This window comes from Sinocyclocheilus anshuiensis, unplaced genomic scaffold (assembly GCF_001515605.1).
Source record: "Sinocyclocheilus anshuiensis isolate Anshui unplaced genomic scaffold, SAMN03320099.WGS_v1.1 scaffold633, whole genome shotgun sequence".
In the NCBI taxonomy this organism is placed as follows: domain Eukaryota; kingdom Metazoa; phylum Chordata; class Actinopteri; order Cypriniformes; family Cyprinidae; genus Sinocyclocheilus; species Sinocyclocheilus anshuiensis.
In genome coordinates, this window is record NW_015539860.1 from 85219 (window position 1) to 102159 (window position 16941).

A 16941-nucleotide genomic window follows, 5' to 3' on the forward strand; every position below is an offset into this window, starting at 1 on the left:
TTGGAGGATTTCGATATAAGCCAAGAGGAGACTGGTTTTCCTTTGCTAAAGTAAGGAAACTTTGCTCCTGCATTTCTCAGAGGCGCGCACACGATGTCTACGTCATTCGTCTGCATGTCTTCTGCGTACCACAGTCAGCGGAAGTGAGAAAACAAGTGATTATTACGTTTGAAATATGGATATTTATCTTACAAAAATGCATGGATTCGCTACAAGAGGCCTTTATTCACCCCCCGGAGCCGTGTGAGGGACGTTTTATTATGGATAACTCCGATTGGATTCGTCTGAAAGAAGAAATTCACATACACCTAGGAAGCTTTGAGGGTGAGTAAAACACAGGGCCCCCCCCCCAAAAAAAAGTTAACGTTAATCATTAAAACATATTTTAATATTTGTCAAATTTAAGAACATAAACCACACTTATTTATTTATAATAATATTAATAATTTATTTATAATAATCTCTCATCTTTACCTTATAATAAAAGTCTCTGCAATGTCAAAAAATGTCGGGAAATCTCTGCACAACACATTCTGTATTCTAACAAGAATGATTTGGAGAAGTTTTTAAGTGGAAAAGTTCTTATGAGGTGGAACATCAAATATAAAAGTTCTGAGCTAATTTGGGGAACTGAAAGTAAAAAAATATTATTGACAACCAAACCATAGACAATTAAATAAATGTTAATAATTAAAAATCTTTTTTAAATTTATCAAATTTAAGAAAATAAACCACATATGTTTATTTATAAAAGTGTATTAATTTGTAAAAGCAGGTTTCTAAGCTGTGTCACTATTTAGATAAATGTATTTAAAAGTGCAAAATAATATTATTATACATGAAGAGTTCATTTGCAAAAACCGATAAATGCCACTTTAAAAAAAAATGAGCTGATTGGTCTGCATTATTCTCCACATATAGCGCGATCTGAACCCTAAACACAAAAAAGCCGGTTTTGTCCACTTTCAAGGCATCGCAAGTTCACGTTTTACTGCAGAAGCCGACAAGCGCCCTTGTTGTTTTTGAACAGAAGCCGATAAATCCATTTTAGCGAATCAGCGCGCTGTATTCAGGTCAGGTGACAAGGCTACTTTCACTTTGAAAAGGCGTGCTAGCTGAGAGGAGTTTCATCAAAGCTGACTAAAAGTGATCGAGGATGGATAATTTCGACGAACTTGATGAACCTGTGATATCTTCTTCAGGGCGAAAAAGGAAAATAAAAGCTGAAACGTTTTCACGTAACCTTGCAAAAGCAAGGAAAAGCTCCGTGTATTGCGTGTACTAATCACATCCATACAGTTTATGATCACAACAACAACAACGTTTGTCAGGCGTCTACATTGTCATCTGAGGAGATTACAAAGATTAAACGTGTTATTTTAAACTCTAAAAAATTAAATGTGGAGTTATCTGCTTTTGCCAAAAAAAAACACTGTTGGAGTTATCTGCTTTTGCTATAAAACAAACTTTTAATATGTAAAAAATTTTAATTTTGTAAAAAGTTATCGGTTTTTGCAAATTAACTCTTCACATTTGAATTATACCCACAACTTCTATGTGGATATCAAATGGCTAAATGCTGACTAAAAGCACCAACATTTTAACCATATGAAGCTTGTTGTGGCAGTGTGTCATTGGAAATATGCTTGTCTCTTACCTTTTGTTCCCTGTGACAGGAACTCTCCAGGCTTTGATCTGACTGAGCTCTGGATCAGATATCTCCATATGCAAGGGGAGTCGAGGCATCCATACGCTCACCTCAAGCTGTGTGCTCAGGTAGCTGTAGGTGAAGTTCACCATCATCCTCACTCTTCCACATGTCTCCTTGCCATTAACATACACAGAATCACACCTTTCAGACACCTGTGTGTGAAAAGGGCATATTAAGTTTAGTGTTGTTTAACAGGTAGCATGGGTTTAAAGACATTTTAATAGATCAGTCATAATATTTAGGAGGAAAGGGGTATCTTATTCCTCAGGTGCTCAATTTGTTTATGTTTCAATATTGGCTACATATCATCAGTGCAATCATCCAGCCACATTGGTTCACCTAAAACTGCTACATCAGTGACAACGCTAGATGATCCCCCAGTGTTTGAAGAACATCAACTCTAACCTAGCTAAGAGAGCTCTCTATCATCACAACCAGCCACGTTCAGTTACCTTTACTTCACTGGTAACAATGCTATGACCACTTAATGGTCATAAACAAGAAAGTGGTCTTTAATAAAACCAACTGGGCTTATATTCTGCCCCTTTGTGTTTCTGCACTGGCTGACAGTAGCTGCCTACATCACTACAGAAATTTTTACAAGTCAGTGTTCCTTCCCAACTTCTGCAGTTTGTGAGTCGTGCATTGTGGTTCCAGAGCAAGGCACAAAATCACTTCCTAGATCTTCCACATTCAATGTTTCTCAATGGTGGAATCTAAATCTTAACCAAAAATGTAGTCTCTTCAGTTTCACTGATGTCTCTTGACACCTAAATCTCTAAATATCTAATTTTGGTACTTTGTATTGCAGAACTCGCAGAGTCTTATATTACTGGATAATTTTTTTGTGGTGTGACATTCCTTATTTTTACATGGCTTTGGATATAAATGCCTCGTAAAGGATAAATGTAAATGTAAAAAAGATAAAGATGTTTTATGGTAATGCAGACATGAGCATCAGTGTGGTGTAAGGTAATGAGCCCTGTGTACTGTACATTGTTCTATCTCATTAGGAAAATCTATGGGCACTGTTGCATCACTTTTTCATTCACCCCCAGTACTTCGAAGACTAATTTATAAACCACAGATCTGGTCTGACTCTGAACTATGTGCCATAAAAATCATGCAAAATAAGCAGGCTTATCAATTTTTAAATGTAAAGGAAAATTATTTCTATATCTTTCATTACTGAAGTCAAAGGTCCATTCAAACTCAGTCACACAAGATCAACGAGAATACATTAAATATAGGTTCCCTCGCAAAAAAGATAAACATGGGTTTGTGCTGTGAATTATTTCCTGCTGAGAGAATGAAATCACGTAAAGGGTTTAGTTAAATTATCCTATTCAGCTTATGTCATGTTGATAATTTTGCATATTGTTGGGCCTATGCAGTTTATGGTAATATTAATAAATTAGTTCGATTATAAGCACATTTTTGATTACTTTTGGTACTGTGTCTGATATAAGATTTTGCTCCTGAGGAAAATCCAGTTGACCCAGAGGACAATCCAGCAATAACAAAGGGCTAAAGCTCTTCATAATACACAGGGGAAAAAAGACAGGTGTGCTTTAAAGGGATAGTTCACCCAAAAATGAAAATTTGATGTTTATCTGCTTACCCCCAGGGCATCCAAGATGTAGGTGACTTTGTTTCTTCAGTAGAACACAAACTAAGATTTTTAACTCAAACCGTTGCAGTCTGTAAGTCTTATAATGGAAGTGAATGGGAATCACAGCTTTGAGAGTAAAAAAAACATACACAAACAAAACCAAATTAAACCCTGAGGCTTGTGACGATACATTGATGTGTAAAGTCACGAAATGATCGGTCTGTGCAAGAAACTGAATAGTATTTATATCGTTTTTTTTTACCTCTGATACACTGCAATGTCTGAACTGTCCTGAGCGCGTCCTGAGCGTGTCCTCGACAGCCGGTGCATGGCGCATCTTCTTCTTCTTTTTGCTTTACGGTGGATCGCAGACTTATAAGTGCATTGCCACCACCTATCTCTCAAATGGACCATTGACACTCTGTCTACAATCTCAATTAGGAGTGTCAATGGTCCATTTGAGATATAGGTGGCGGTAATGCACTTATAAGTCTGCAATCTGCCATAAAGCAAGAAGAAGAAGACGTGTCACGCGCCGGACGCGCTCAGGACAGTTCAGACATTGCAGTGCATCAGAGGTAAAAAACGATATAAATACTATAAATACTTTTTTGACTCTCAAAGCCGTGATTCCCATTCACTTCCATTATAAGACTGACAGACTGCAACAGTTTGAGTTAAAAATCTTCGTTTGTGTTCTACTGAAGAAACAGTCACCTACATCTTGGATGGCCTGGGGGTAAGCAGTTAAACATCAAATTTAAATTTTTGGGTGAACTATCCCTTTAAGTAAAAAACACAAGTTCAATGAGGGCTTGCAAGTCAACGTCTGTCTCCCTCCTCTGTTTTTCTCTTTTTAGGTGAGGAACTAGGAAGTGGTGGTTCTCTAAACCGAATTCCCTGACCCCTCTCTCCAGTGCTCTTCAGGTCTGATAGACAAGTCATTCAGAAGCAGAGTAAGGCTGCTAATAGGAAGCACACAGAGTGTGAGATTGCTAAAGCTGTCAAAAGTGGCCTGATTTTGACATGCATTACCTTCAGGACATCCTGGTCTGAAGACCTGCAATGAGATGAGTTAGTGATGTCTGTGATGGAGCCATCAGCCTCAACTCCCAAAACTTTCACAGGCACAGAAACCCTCTTACCAGTCAGCACGGCCGTGTTGAGGAGCTCTGTATCCTGGAAAAGCACAACAAAAAACACTCATTTAGCACTAAATTTGACATGCCCAGACAAAAGGATAAAAGTTTCAAATGTAAATGTATTCTACATGTTGCATATTCTGCTTAATTTTAACAAGATGATGTGATCTAGCTGGCTAACATATATGTGACCCTGGACCACAAAACCAGTCATAAGTAGCACGGGTATATTTGTAGCAATAGCCAAAAATACATTGTATGGGTCAAAATTATCGATTTTACTTTTATGCCAAAAATCATTAGGATATTAAGTAAAGATCATGTTCCATGAAGATATTTTGTAAATTTCCTACCGTAAATATATCAAAAATGTATTATCATTAGTAATATGCATTGCTAAGGACTTAATTTGGACAACTTTAAAGGCGATTTTCTCAATATTTGGATTTTTTTTGCACCCTCAGATTCCAGATTTTCAAATAGTTGTATCTCGGCCAAATATTGTCCTATCCTAACAAACCATATATCAATGGAAAGCTTATTTGTTCAGTATAAGTCTCAATTTCAAAACATTGGCCCTTATAGCTGGTTTTGTGGTCCAGGGTCACATATGAGGATTTTCTTTTTTTTTTGTGAATTTGCAAAAATATGACTCAAAGCATCTATAAGAATCTGATGAAAACTACATACCAATCAGTAATGTTTAACATCAAAAGTGTTTATGAATTTATGGAGTTTTATACATTTTATAAATTTATTTTTTTTAAATAATACTAATCGTTGAAAAAAAATTGTAAAGAAAACAATGTAATGTAAATATTTGTAATAAATACTTTGCTAAACATAAAAATAAAACCCTTTTTTGTTGGGGCCAAACTAATTTTGGCAGCGTAGAAAAGTCGAAACTACTGGCCCAACTAGACAGAAAAACAATCCTTGTTGGGTCCTGAATAGAACAGCCAAAAACTTCCATCTGAATGCGTATGGCTGTAGTGGTGGTGCTTTAAAGGAGATTAATTTAAAGAGACTTTTCTGAGAGTTTTACTGTGCAAACAAACAGCACACTAATTAAAATATCCACACTAAAAATATCAAAACTAAAAAAAAAATTAAACTAGTCTATCACACTAATACATCTCACAGTGTCCCATCCCTAATTAGCACAGAGTTATGTACATATGGAAGAAATATGACGCACTGTAAACAAAACAGGCTAACACTAAGAACAAGCACTCTCATCATCTAATAAGCTCCTATGAAGTATATCAGTTTGGTGGTGAGTAAAAGCTAAAACAGGTCAAAAATGTCATGGCAACAATCGTGGCTCAGACTCGCTCTGTCTGAGTTTAATACCCTAATGATTATCTTACAGTGTGCCACTGTGATGACTAACACACTAGGATGATTAGGTTTGAGAGTAGATTTAACTTCTAGACCCAACAGATGTCCACGAGTATCCTCCAAATGCAACACAACAGATGCTGACTGTGATTTGAAAAGTTACCGGCGAAATCCCACACTCTTATACCGGTGTTATTTTAGAGACAGGGTCATGCTGTGAAATAGACCGTTCCAGTAAACAAATCTGGCAGCTAGCTTTATAATGGACGCTTGATATCAATGAATTGTCACAATCTCTTTTTGTTTTATTTGTCTTGAACATTTACATGATAAAAAGCTATATTATTATATTTTAATGGCTGCTGGTGAGCTTGTAATAAAGGGATGCATGTGGATGCTTTGGGAATTACGTGTGTGTGTCCTCATAAAATGAATGTCAGTGAATGTCAGGGTAAATTCTGCGGTAGTTTGACCAATGGTAGGGGACGGTAGGAAGAGATCAAAGGGCGAAAGGAGTGGCACTGTGCCTCTGGACAATTAACACACATATACACACTCACAAAAAAACACAGACAAAACAAAGACACATAAATCATGTAGAAAGGCTGTCATTGTAGCTTTATAGTAAAAGGACTGTTCTCAAAGCATGACAAATACTTGTCACACCAATGTGATTTCATTTTGAAATGTCCACGCTTCACAGACGTCCTTACAAAACGTGACCGCAAAAAACCTTATAAAAGTTAAAGGGATAGTTCATTCAAAAAAGAAAAATCTGTAATTTACTTACCTTCATGTCATTCAGAATTATGCTTTGTTCTAAACAAAATAATTTAACATTTTTTTTACACAGATCTTTCCAAACAATGATTGTTTTATATAGATATATACAGTATACTGTATATACGCCTCTGTTTTTACTATATAATAGGCAGTATTGGGGAGTAACTAGTTACATGTAACGGCGTTACGTAATTTAATTACAAAACATAAATGTTTTTTAACTGTCCCTGAGGAAGTATTGACAGAATTTGTTTAAAAATAATAGTTCCAGATGATCATAATACAAAGGAAGTTGGTCAAAAGTAAAAACAAACATTCCCAACCGTGATCAGTGGTGCTATTCCCACATAGTCTCTCTGAATGGTGTCAATCCTCATGGTTCCTTCATCCCGGATCATGTTTCCAGGCAGCTCCAGTCGCCACATGATCATCTGGCTCTCTAACTGATCACTCTGCTCCTCCGTCTCAAAGTCCAACTGTAAGACTTCCAGCAGACCTATGTAAATACGGGACACAGTCACATACCAATCTCTGCAACAAGTGACTTAAATTCATTTTCTGGGTCAACAGAGACATACAGCGTCAACGAGGACAGTGTGAAATCTTAATAATGAAAACACAATCAGCCATCAGGAGAGATGGAGCTTCTCATCCACTTCAGTAGCATTAAAACACTCAGCATTCTAATGAGTGTATCAGTAAGTTCATTGCAGGAACATGATTCAGCTCACACCACACCTTTCAGCCAGAATTTGCTTTGATAAAGTGCTTTTATATAACTAATAGAAAGGCTAAAATTAAACTTAAACAACTTTTTACGATTCATGCAATTCTATATGGTGTGCTAAAGCTCTCACGTAAAAAGGAAGCTTTGAAAGCATCAGAAAAGTAAGTGCCTGTGTAGAAAAAGCTTTTCCAGATTGGACAGATCCTAAGAGATTTGATTCAAAACTCTGCAAATCTTTATACTATATAGCCTTAAATGATGCAATCTCACACTGATTTTTGCTTTCAAGACCATTGTTAAGGGATAAGGGGTGAAAGGTCAAGTGAGCCATGACCCATCATCACTATTCTGTATTAAGTGTTTCCCAGCACAGCATTAACTTTTCCGTTTGGCTCTTCACTGGTTAATGTGGAGATCTCTGCTCTAATCTTGTGGAATGTGTTGGTCTTTAAGCTGGTCTAACACACTGATGCACTGAGGATGATTAAAGTTAAGTGGGTCGTCGCTGTAAAACATGGAAAGAAGGGCACCGAAAGAAGTAGTCAGGAGATACTCTACAGCTTGCTTAATGGCAGCTGGTGACAGCTCCCATTGTTGAGCTATTATAGTTTTCACATTTTTAAGAGCATTTGATTGTACAAAACTGATATATATGCAAGTGCAAGATAAGTCATCAATAATTTTACTTCATTACTATTTAAAGGTTTGGGCTCAGTAAGACTTTTTGTCTTTACTATTCAGCAAGGATTCATTAAATTGATCAAAAGAGACAGTAAAGCCTATTCTTTTGAAATTTCTATTCATCATAGAATCCTGAAAAAGTAGAATGGTTTCCAAAAAACACTACGCAGCACAGCTGTTTTCAACACTGATAATAATAAGAAATGTTTCTTGGTAATAATAATAAGAATATAACAATAAGAAATGCTTCACCAAATCTGCATTTTAGAATGCATTCTGAAAGATCATGTGACACTGAAGACTGGCGTAATGACTGCTGAAATTTAATTTAATTACAGTTAACATTTTATCGACCTCAAAATTCGAACAGTACATCTGCTTTTTTTAAATATTATTTTGCCTTATACAAGTACACTAGATGACTTCAAAGTTAAAATACATGGACCAAAAGCCACAAAACTCCTATTTAAATTTAAATGTAATAATCCAATGAAATAATGAATCAATATTTAAAAAAAGTTATTGTTAATGTACAGCATCTTACAAGCTGCTAGAACTATATATATGCTACTTGTATTATAGTACAGTACATGATACATGCTATACTCTGCAATAATATTGGCAACCCATTGCCGTGGACACTGAACAAGAGTCGATGAGACCAAGAGAAATATGACACCCAGATGGAGACCCTTATTAACAAGATGCTCACAGTATTCAAGACGCATTTGAATTGGATCCAAAAACACTCAAATCTCTTTATATGAAAACCAAGCCAATCGCTCCCCAGCTTAGCTGCACATAGGTAATATGAACTCAGAGCTCATTCTTCTTAATAACAGCGGAGGAATTGTATGTTTTCTGTGGTTACTAGCAGCTGAGGTGATGGAAAGATATCACATTTTTATTAAGTTATTTTCAGTCGCTTTCCACATGAATACCTAATGTTATGGAATTGGTTTGTGCCATTAATCATGAAATCGCAAAGTGGCGAGTTTTTCTCTGAAGCTACTGTCTGTGCTTAATAAGTGTCTGTACAGGGTATACGCAGTTAACCTGCACCTTTTTAACCAGAAAAAGATGGTATTTAATTTTCATTCAAAATACCACCCTGCAAAAGGCGAACAGGTTGTCTGAACATCTGTTAGTACCTAAACAATGAGAGGAGGGGGGGATACTAGAAGAAATTAGAAGGTTGTTTTTCTCTGTCAAAAAAATAATTTTGCAATCTGTCATTTAATTCTCACAGTTTCAGAGGTAACAGACCACAGCTGGTGATGTGCAAGGGCAGAAAAACTTTTTAGCAATGAAATGCCTTTGAAATGTGAGCTACGGAGAGTCTGCGGTTCAGTGGTTTCTAAGAACAAAGAGGGTGATGCAGCGAGGGCTTGCCTTTTGCTAGTAAAGGTGCTTTTCTTCTGGCAGGTCACAGAGATGGTTTGGGTGTCACTTCCTCTTGCAGGTTCCAGAGTGATGTCCCACAGGTGTGCGTCGCTGGGTCTGGCTGTGCTGAATGACATGCCTTTTCTTGATGTGGCTCTATGAGAAGGAACACACAAACACACAGATGGCATCAGTGGAAAGGTCTCAGCTTCAGGACTGACTGCCTAAAGCATATTGGACACAAAATGACAACAGCTGGCTTAGATGGTCAGTTGGAATCTTATTGGCTGCGGCTAGTAGGATTTACACAAGTACAATTAATATACACTACCATTCAAGTATAAAGTCAGTAAGAAGTCTCTTATGCTCAACAAGGCTGCATTTATTTAATTGAAAATACCGTAAAAACAGTAATATCGTTAAATATTCTAACAATTAAAAAAAAAAAAACAGTTTTCTATGTTAATATATTTAAAAAATGTAATTTATTCCTGTGACAGAAAAGCTGAATTATCAGCAGCCATTACTCCAGTCTTCAGTGTCACATGATCCTTTAGAAATCATTCTAATATGCTGATTTGGTGCTCAAGAAATATTCTCTCATTCTCATTATTATCAATGTTCAAAACAGTTGTCCTTTTTAATATTTCTGAGGAAATCATGATACATAATTTAACGAAAAAAGTTCAAAATAGCAACAGCATTTACTTGAAAGACAAATATTTTGTAACATTTTAAGTGTCTTTACTAAATGTCACTTGATGAATTTAATGCATTCATTTCAATTCAATTCAAGTTTAATTGTATAGCGCTTTTCACGATAAAAATCGTTGCAAAGCAACTTTACAGCAAATTAATTTTCTACAATATTTAGTAGTAGCTTATCAGTGGTGACTGTCAGTTAATGGGGTAATATGATCATATTTTCTTGACCTGGTAAGGTCAATGCATCATTGGTGAACAAATTTAATTTCTAAAAAAAAAAACGTATCAAAACGTTTGAACTTAAGGACAAAATAACTCAATTTGCCAAAATATTCCAGTTTAGCATTGCCTCTGGGCAATACTGAAAGGAAAAACACACACACACACATGCTCACACAGTAAACATCCATGTATGATACAATGAAAATGTCCAGTACTAACTGAATGTTTGCCAGAGGGCATGTGTGTTAAAGACGCTGACCTGCACATCGAAAGGTTGAGGTGGAAAACATTCACCTGTCCTCTGATGGACAGAAAATTAACAAACACATCTCAAGCCCATCTGCGCTGACATCCCTGTCCATTCAATCTGACTCATGGAACATTTATAAAAAATAAATAAACAAACAACATGTACAAACTGGTTAATGGCAGTAGAAGGGAGATATAATTGACAGCTTTTAAATCCTGTTCGTAGGACCTGTGCTAACCATGTGTTGAGGTCAGTCGGCATGGCTCTCAATTCCCTGTTTCACTTGTCAGTTTTAAATCTTGTCTCAATCTCTATTGCAGAAAGAGCGAATGGACATTTAATAATGTTGTATTTATCAAGGGTGTAGAGCGAGTATGCCGCTATGGAGAATTTAATCTCTCTGTCTCCTTTGGCTTGGGCCAACACAACCACATGTCCACCATTCAGTTTAAAGACAGAGCCAAACGCTTTTTTTCTCCTGTATCTCTCGGCTTTATCCACCAGCCAGACAGTTCGTCGGTCCCTCCTCTCCACTGATGGGACTTAGAGACTGTGGAGTCTTGCCACGTGAGAATCTCACAGACATGTGCTGGAGTCAGGCGTCTTGGGAACCGCGGCCAGAGAGGAAACAGGTCACAGTGGGAGAAGTAGAATGAGCGCGGCTGACAGCATTGTGACACACTGCATTATCTTTCCTCGACCCCTCATCCATCTTTTTTTTTTTTCTCAGTTTCATGCCACACACTGCATTTCTGCCTCAAAAACAACAGATTTTTATGCAGCGGATCTCAAATGATTAATTAGCAATGTGCACAATGAGACCACAATTAAATGACAGACGCTGTCCCAGAGATCTACATGCGATGTGAACTGATATCAGCCGTGATATCATGTATTTCTTCTCAATACCAGATAAAAGCCCATCATGTGTGTGTTAACACCATACATTCTGGGAAAGAATTTGTAACATTAATAAGTAGTATTATATATGAAATATTAATGTTCATATTAACAGATTAATAGTTTGTGTCTATTCAAATATATGAATGAAACAAAACATTTCTATCTACATACATGATCTGTTGACCAGTAGAATCGAATCACTTAATATTATTCATTAATAAGAAATATTAAAATAAAATATTATATAATGCATAACAGATCATATTTTGTCCAAATATATCAATAAAACAAAATATTTTAATCATACTATTTTGATTAAATTAACATTAATACTCTGTATAGCAGCAGAATAGACCATTATACTTTTCATATATTTATTATATAATAAATATAATCTAATATATTATCAAACATAAAGTAGAAAAATATGTAAAATTAGCAGAGAACAAAACAGAAAAATAACCGTTTCACAGTAACATTCATTATTAAGTAATGTTATATAATAATTATTATCTAATGCTTGGATCAATAGTTTGTCTATTCAAATATATAAAATAAACATTTCTAGCTATATGGATTTTTATTAATCTGTTAAGCAGAACATTAAAAAATGACCACTTCATTATATTAATTTAGTAACACAACATATACAAATATATACCATATATTTATGTATTCGGTGCGGTGTATAATAAATGTAAACAAGTTCTTTTCCAAAGGAATTGTTTTTTTTTTAGTGACGCATTAGAAAACACGTTAGTCATGTTGCACTGCACAAGGCACTTTGTGATGTCTAATGGGTGTCTGAGCTAGTCTATGTAGTCCAGGCAGCCTCCAGTTCAAATAACTTTCGGGGTAAAAGAGAGCAGTTCTCTGAAGGGTTAAAGACTTCACTCATTTTCAATCAGTGTGTGGATTATCTATCATAACCTCAAGGGTCTGGACTCAATCTTGGAGAGAGTAGTGAAGTGAGGCAGAGATTTTTCCCTGGATAAAATCAATCTCTTTGGGATACCAGTCTTCACCTCACTTTACTGCTAACACTGAAAGCAAATGTCCATTTGAGCCAGGGCCGGGGGCAAAGTAAACCCTATCAGAGCCGAGTGAAGGGCCGCATGGATATTGGGGGCTCAGGTGGTATATGGGGCTCAGCTGCCGGTCAAATGTATATCTCAGATCACAAGCAGGGTTCCTCAACTTCCCAAAATAATCAGAACAAATCAAAGTCTCAAATCAGTCCAACTGTATTGTCCAAAGAGAGTCAAAACACTTTTGGGAATAGACAAAATCTCAAAAAGAAATAAAAAAATATCCCCACACTAAATGCTATCTAAATTAAGCTACTCTGGAATTTTGACTATTGGCTTACAATATGGGTCAGAATACAATTCACCTCATCAGTTCTTGGGGACGTTTTTTCCGCCCAGTTTCATTTGCCTTCAAAACAAACGCAAACAAACGTATGAGCAAAATAACAGCTTCGCCAATACAGGAAAGAACAATACCTTTGGTCTAAAACATGCCTATAAATCCAATTTCACTCATTTATGTGTTCTTACTCCATTGCTGTGGGTTGAGACTTAGAAAAAACTGATTGCACTGTGTTTTTGTACGATAGAGCTCTCGCTGTAATATGTTCACTTCTGCCCAAAGGACTCAAGTAGTTATTAGGTATTTGTTTTCTTGCTCCATTAAGTTGATGCATTATTTATGTGGAGAGAAGCCGCACAAACAATGCAATGTTAAGAAATGAATGCTGCCAAATAATTTCTCCATTTATTTTGCCATTTATGGAAGAGTGCCTTTGAAACTCCTCCAGTTGGAAAAGTGAATTGAGCCGGCACGAGGTTATTACATTTTGGTAATCTGTACACTGAGTGGGACCATTACATTCTCTCGGCTATGAAGTAGCATGACTGTAGTGTTGCATACTTGTTAAATTTGCACTAAGCTTCTGGGGTGTTTGACACATCTGTTGGCTCCATGCCACACTTCTATTCCAAATGGGACGCTGTTATCTCAATCCCCAATGCACCTCCTCTTCATCTTATTTTGGCCTGACCCAAAGTCTCTTCCAGGAAAACAGTTGACATTTGTTGTGCCATCTGAGAAAACCATATAATCCTGAAAAGAGTAAATCCAATTTCTCAGCACTGCATTATGTGCACAGATTTTTTTCAGACTTCCAGATTGCAGCATGTGAAATGATTGTAGCCTGAAAGCCAGGTTAGATCTACCAGACACTTGTTTATGCCATATTTTGTAACAATCTTATTTACTTTAAAATGCATCCACTCTCATTAAAGGGATAGTTCACCCGAAAATGAAAATATTGTTTTGGACCTGACTTCTGCTGTACAGTCAAAATCAGTTTTTCAAAATATCTTCTTTTGTGCTCAGAAGAAAGAGAGTCATACAGGTTTGGAACGACATGAAGGCGAGTAAATACTTTTTGGGTAACGATCCCTTTAAGCAAAATTGGCAGATAAGAAAACATGATCTCAACCTACTTGAGTATGAAATGTTCAACTGGCGATGTACTTGTTAGGAACACGTAGAAAGTTGCGGTGTCTGTGGTTTTCAGTGGTTTCGAGGATGTCTGGATGATGACGGCTCCTCCAAGGCGTAACCGCATAAACGTGGGGTTTCCAGGAGGTGATCGCAGGAGGTTTACAGTCCCAATCCTCTTCATAGAGGTTCCATAGATCTGCCGTCCCAGGTCACCATGCTGTGGACCCCTTCTTATCTTGCTCTCTTGCGGGACACACTGACCACTGGGACTGGGTCTGATCTGGTAGTAAAGTTCAGCAACATTTCCTCTTTGATCACCTCTCTGCTCCCAGCTCGACCTGCTACCTCCAGGGTTAAACCGGTTGCATAAAACAACACATATAGGGCAGGTGTAGACGATCTTACTTGACGGGCCAATATAAACGGTCGGATCCTGGGGCCAGTGTGGATCATATGCAGTGGTATAGACTGCTCCAAAGACATGGGACCATAGCTGACATTGATGGCTGGCTGGCCATTGAGTCCAGTGAGGATGAAAGGTTGCCTTTGTGAACGCAGGCTGGAGTTGTCCATTACATCCTGACTGGTGTCTCTGAGGAGGAGGTAGTCTGCATTGATGATTTGATAGTTCACACTTGGAAGAACAGCGAGAGGGGATAGGGATCTTGGGTCATCTGACAACTCCACAACCTTCATTCCTTGAGGATACAACGAATCAAATTAGATAAGCATAACAGATTATCCATATGATATGAGAGATTATAAAGTATTAATGTATTTTCCAGTAAATGTTGTACACATCACATATCCCTACTGACCCCCTATAGTGCGTTTTCAAATCATTTTCAAAGTGTTTTTCAGCTGGTTTTGTTTCAGGGACCCGATTTGACATCAAGTTGAGACCCAACACCAGTTCCACAACTGTTTATCATACAACACTGAATTTCAATGATTTTATGCTCTTGGCAGCCAATAATGCACTGCACAAAAACACTGAGTTTATCTTCACTGCATTTAAGGCCATGTATAAAGTAGTCTGGATTGTATATTCTTATAACTTTAATAGTTTTCTTAATGGTTTTGGTGGATGAGGGAATATCACACAACCTACCTACGTTGGCATGAGCCTATTTTAGATGAACTTGAATAAAAAAATCAGTTTAATTGCATACATCTTTTAGGCAAAACATACATATATGATATCATAAATGCACATCTATTTTGCTATCCTAAGTATGCATGATTAAATGGTTAGTTGCATTTTAATATTTGCATTTTATTCTTGTCTCCAACTCCAATGCGTTTTTGAATCACAGCCCACTAGTTGTAAATCACTGTTCTATAGGAATCTGTAATAAAACCTTTCATTCAAAAACACTGTAAAGGCAAAGTTACTTTCACAGAACATTATGCTTGGTTAAATATGCTATCAAAAAATGTGTTTTATGTTCTAGACAGCTATACCACTGCAGAGTTGTATTTCAGAGAAGTCATTTGCTAGATGGCATTCCTTCCTCATTCAAAGTCAGAGTAAAAAAAATAAAAAATAAATAAAGATTGGTCTAAACCTGTCAGCAAAAACCCATCATTCTGTTGTCGTTTGAGCCTCTCCCCTATGTGCTAGTCTATAATCTTTTCAGAAAACATTTCCATAGATGTCAAGTCCACAAAATGTTTTTGCTACTTCAATAACACAAAATACAACATTTCCCCTCTTGGTGCTGGATGATTTGGAATAAAGTAACACAGGGGGAGGCAAAAATAGTCAACATCACTCTGATCAGGTCTACTGTGTCCGGACAAGCAGCTTGTCAAATCACTCATCTGGGAGAGATGCTTTAACCTTTACCTTCTGACAGGCTGCAAGGGCTACATTGCCTTCTGATTGCTAAAGTGCAGCATTGAAAAGCTGAAGGTTGATCTTGACATGCTGTGCGTTTTTGAAGGAGTTTGTCAAATGCTGGTCCATATGTCATACTGATACGTGATTGTGATTGCTATTCCTAAAAGTAAATCCTTCAAGTGAGGCAACAACAGCTAGAGAAAAATCTTGATTATATTTGTTTATATTTAAATATACGTTTTACTGAAATAATACACGTGTTGTGTTTGCATTATATAGGGTATCTAACTATACTAGAGGCCAGGTTCGATGAAAAAAATGGTTTCAGAGCTTTTTGATTGAATTTTGAATTGATCTGATTTTTCACACTCCATTTTCTTTTAATCTAAGCAGAGTTGAGTCAAACCCATCTGTCACAGGACAGATCATAGTCAAAGAGACCCCATTTTGTAGCCATCATTGTTTCATCTTTTTCTAAAAGACAGAAAAGCCTGCACACTATATTAATAAAAATATGTAATATAATAAACTATAAAATATTTTATCTACATGCCAAAAAGTGCAAAATAAAATGTTCAGTGATAAAAATGACTAAAGGCTGACAAAGAGGTAACCAGAGAGAGCAATTCCGTTTTTTGCACTTGTTAGCTTCTAAATAAAAGCTTTTGTAGGGTTTTTTTTAGCTTACAAGGTGGTTTTATCTGCTGCATTTGATCTTGCACACCTGATATGTGATAAAAAATATAACTTAAGTGATAAAATATAACTTAATATAATTTATATAGAATTTATATAGAATTAAATATAACTTAATTCCCACCATATTTCTGATATTATCTATCAACCTAATCTGATTAATTTGATCGTTCGCTTTTATTCTAAAACCACGAGTGCAGCGCACCTGCAGCACGTTAGCATTCGTTAGCTTGTCATTAGCGTTTCCATTCGTGCCTATTGCTGTTTTCTTTCTTTTTTTCTCTCTCTCTCACTCCGTTTCTTTTCACAAGTTCATCAAACAACTGTGGTAAGTAAGAATCATTCATCAATCACGGTTTTACGTTAATGCTAAACGTAAATACAGGAAGATTGTTATTCACGCCGGCGCTAATGATGTTCGACTTCGCCAG

General features: G+C 36.6%; 1 pseudogene; it reads right to left on the reverse strand.

Annotated features, from left to right (window-relative positions):
* The window catches only part of LOC107684907 (transmembrane protein 132D-like), a 25388-nt pseudogene that overhangs the window by 6345 nt on the left and 2102 nt on the right, over positions 1 to 16941 (reverse strand).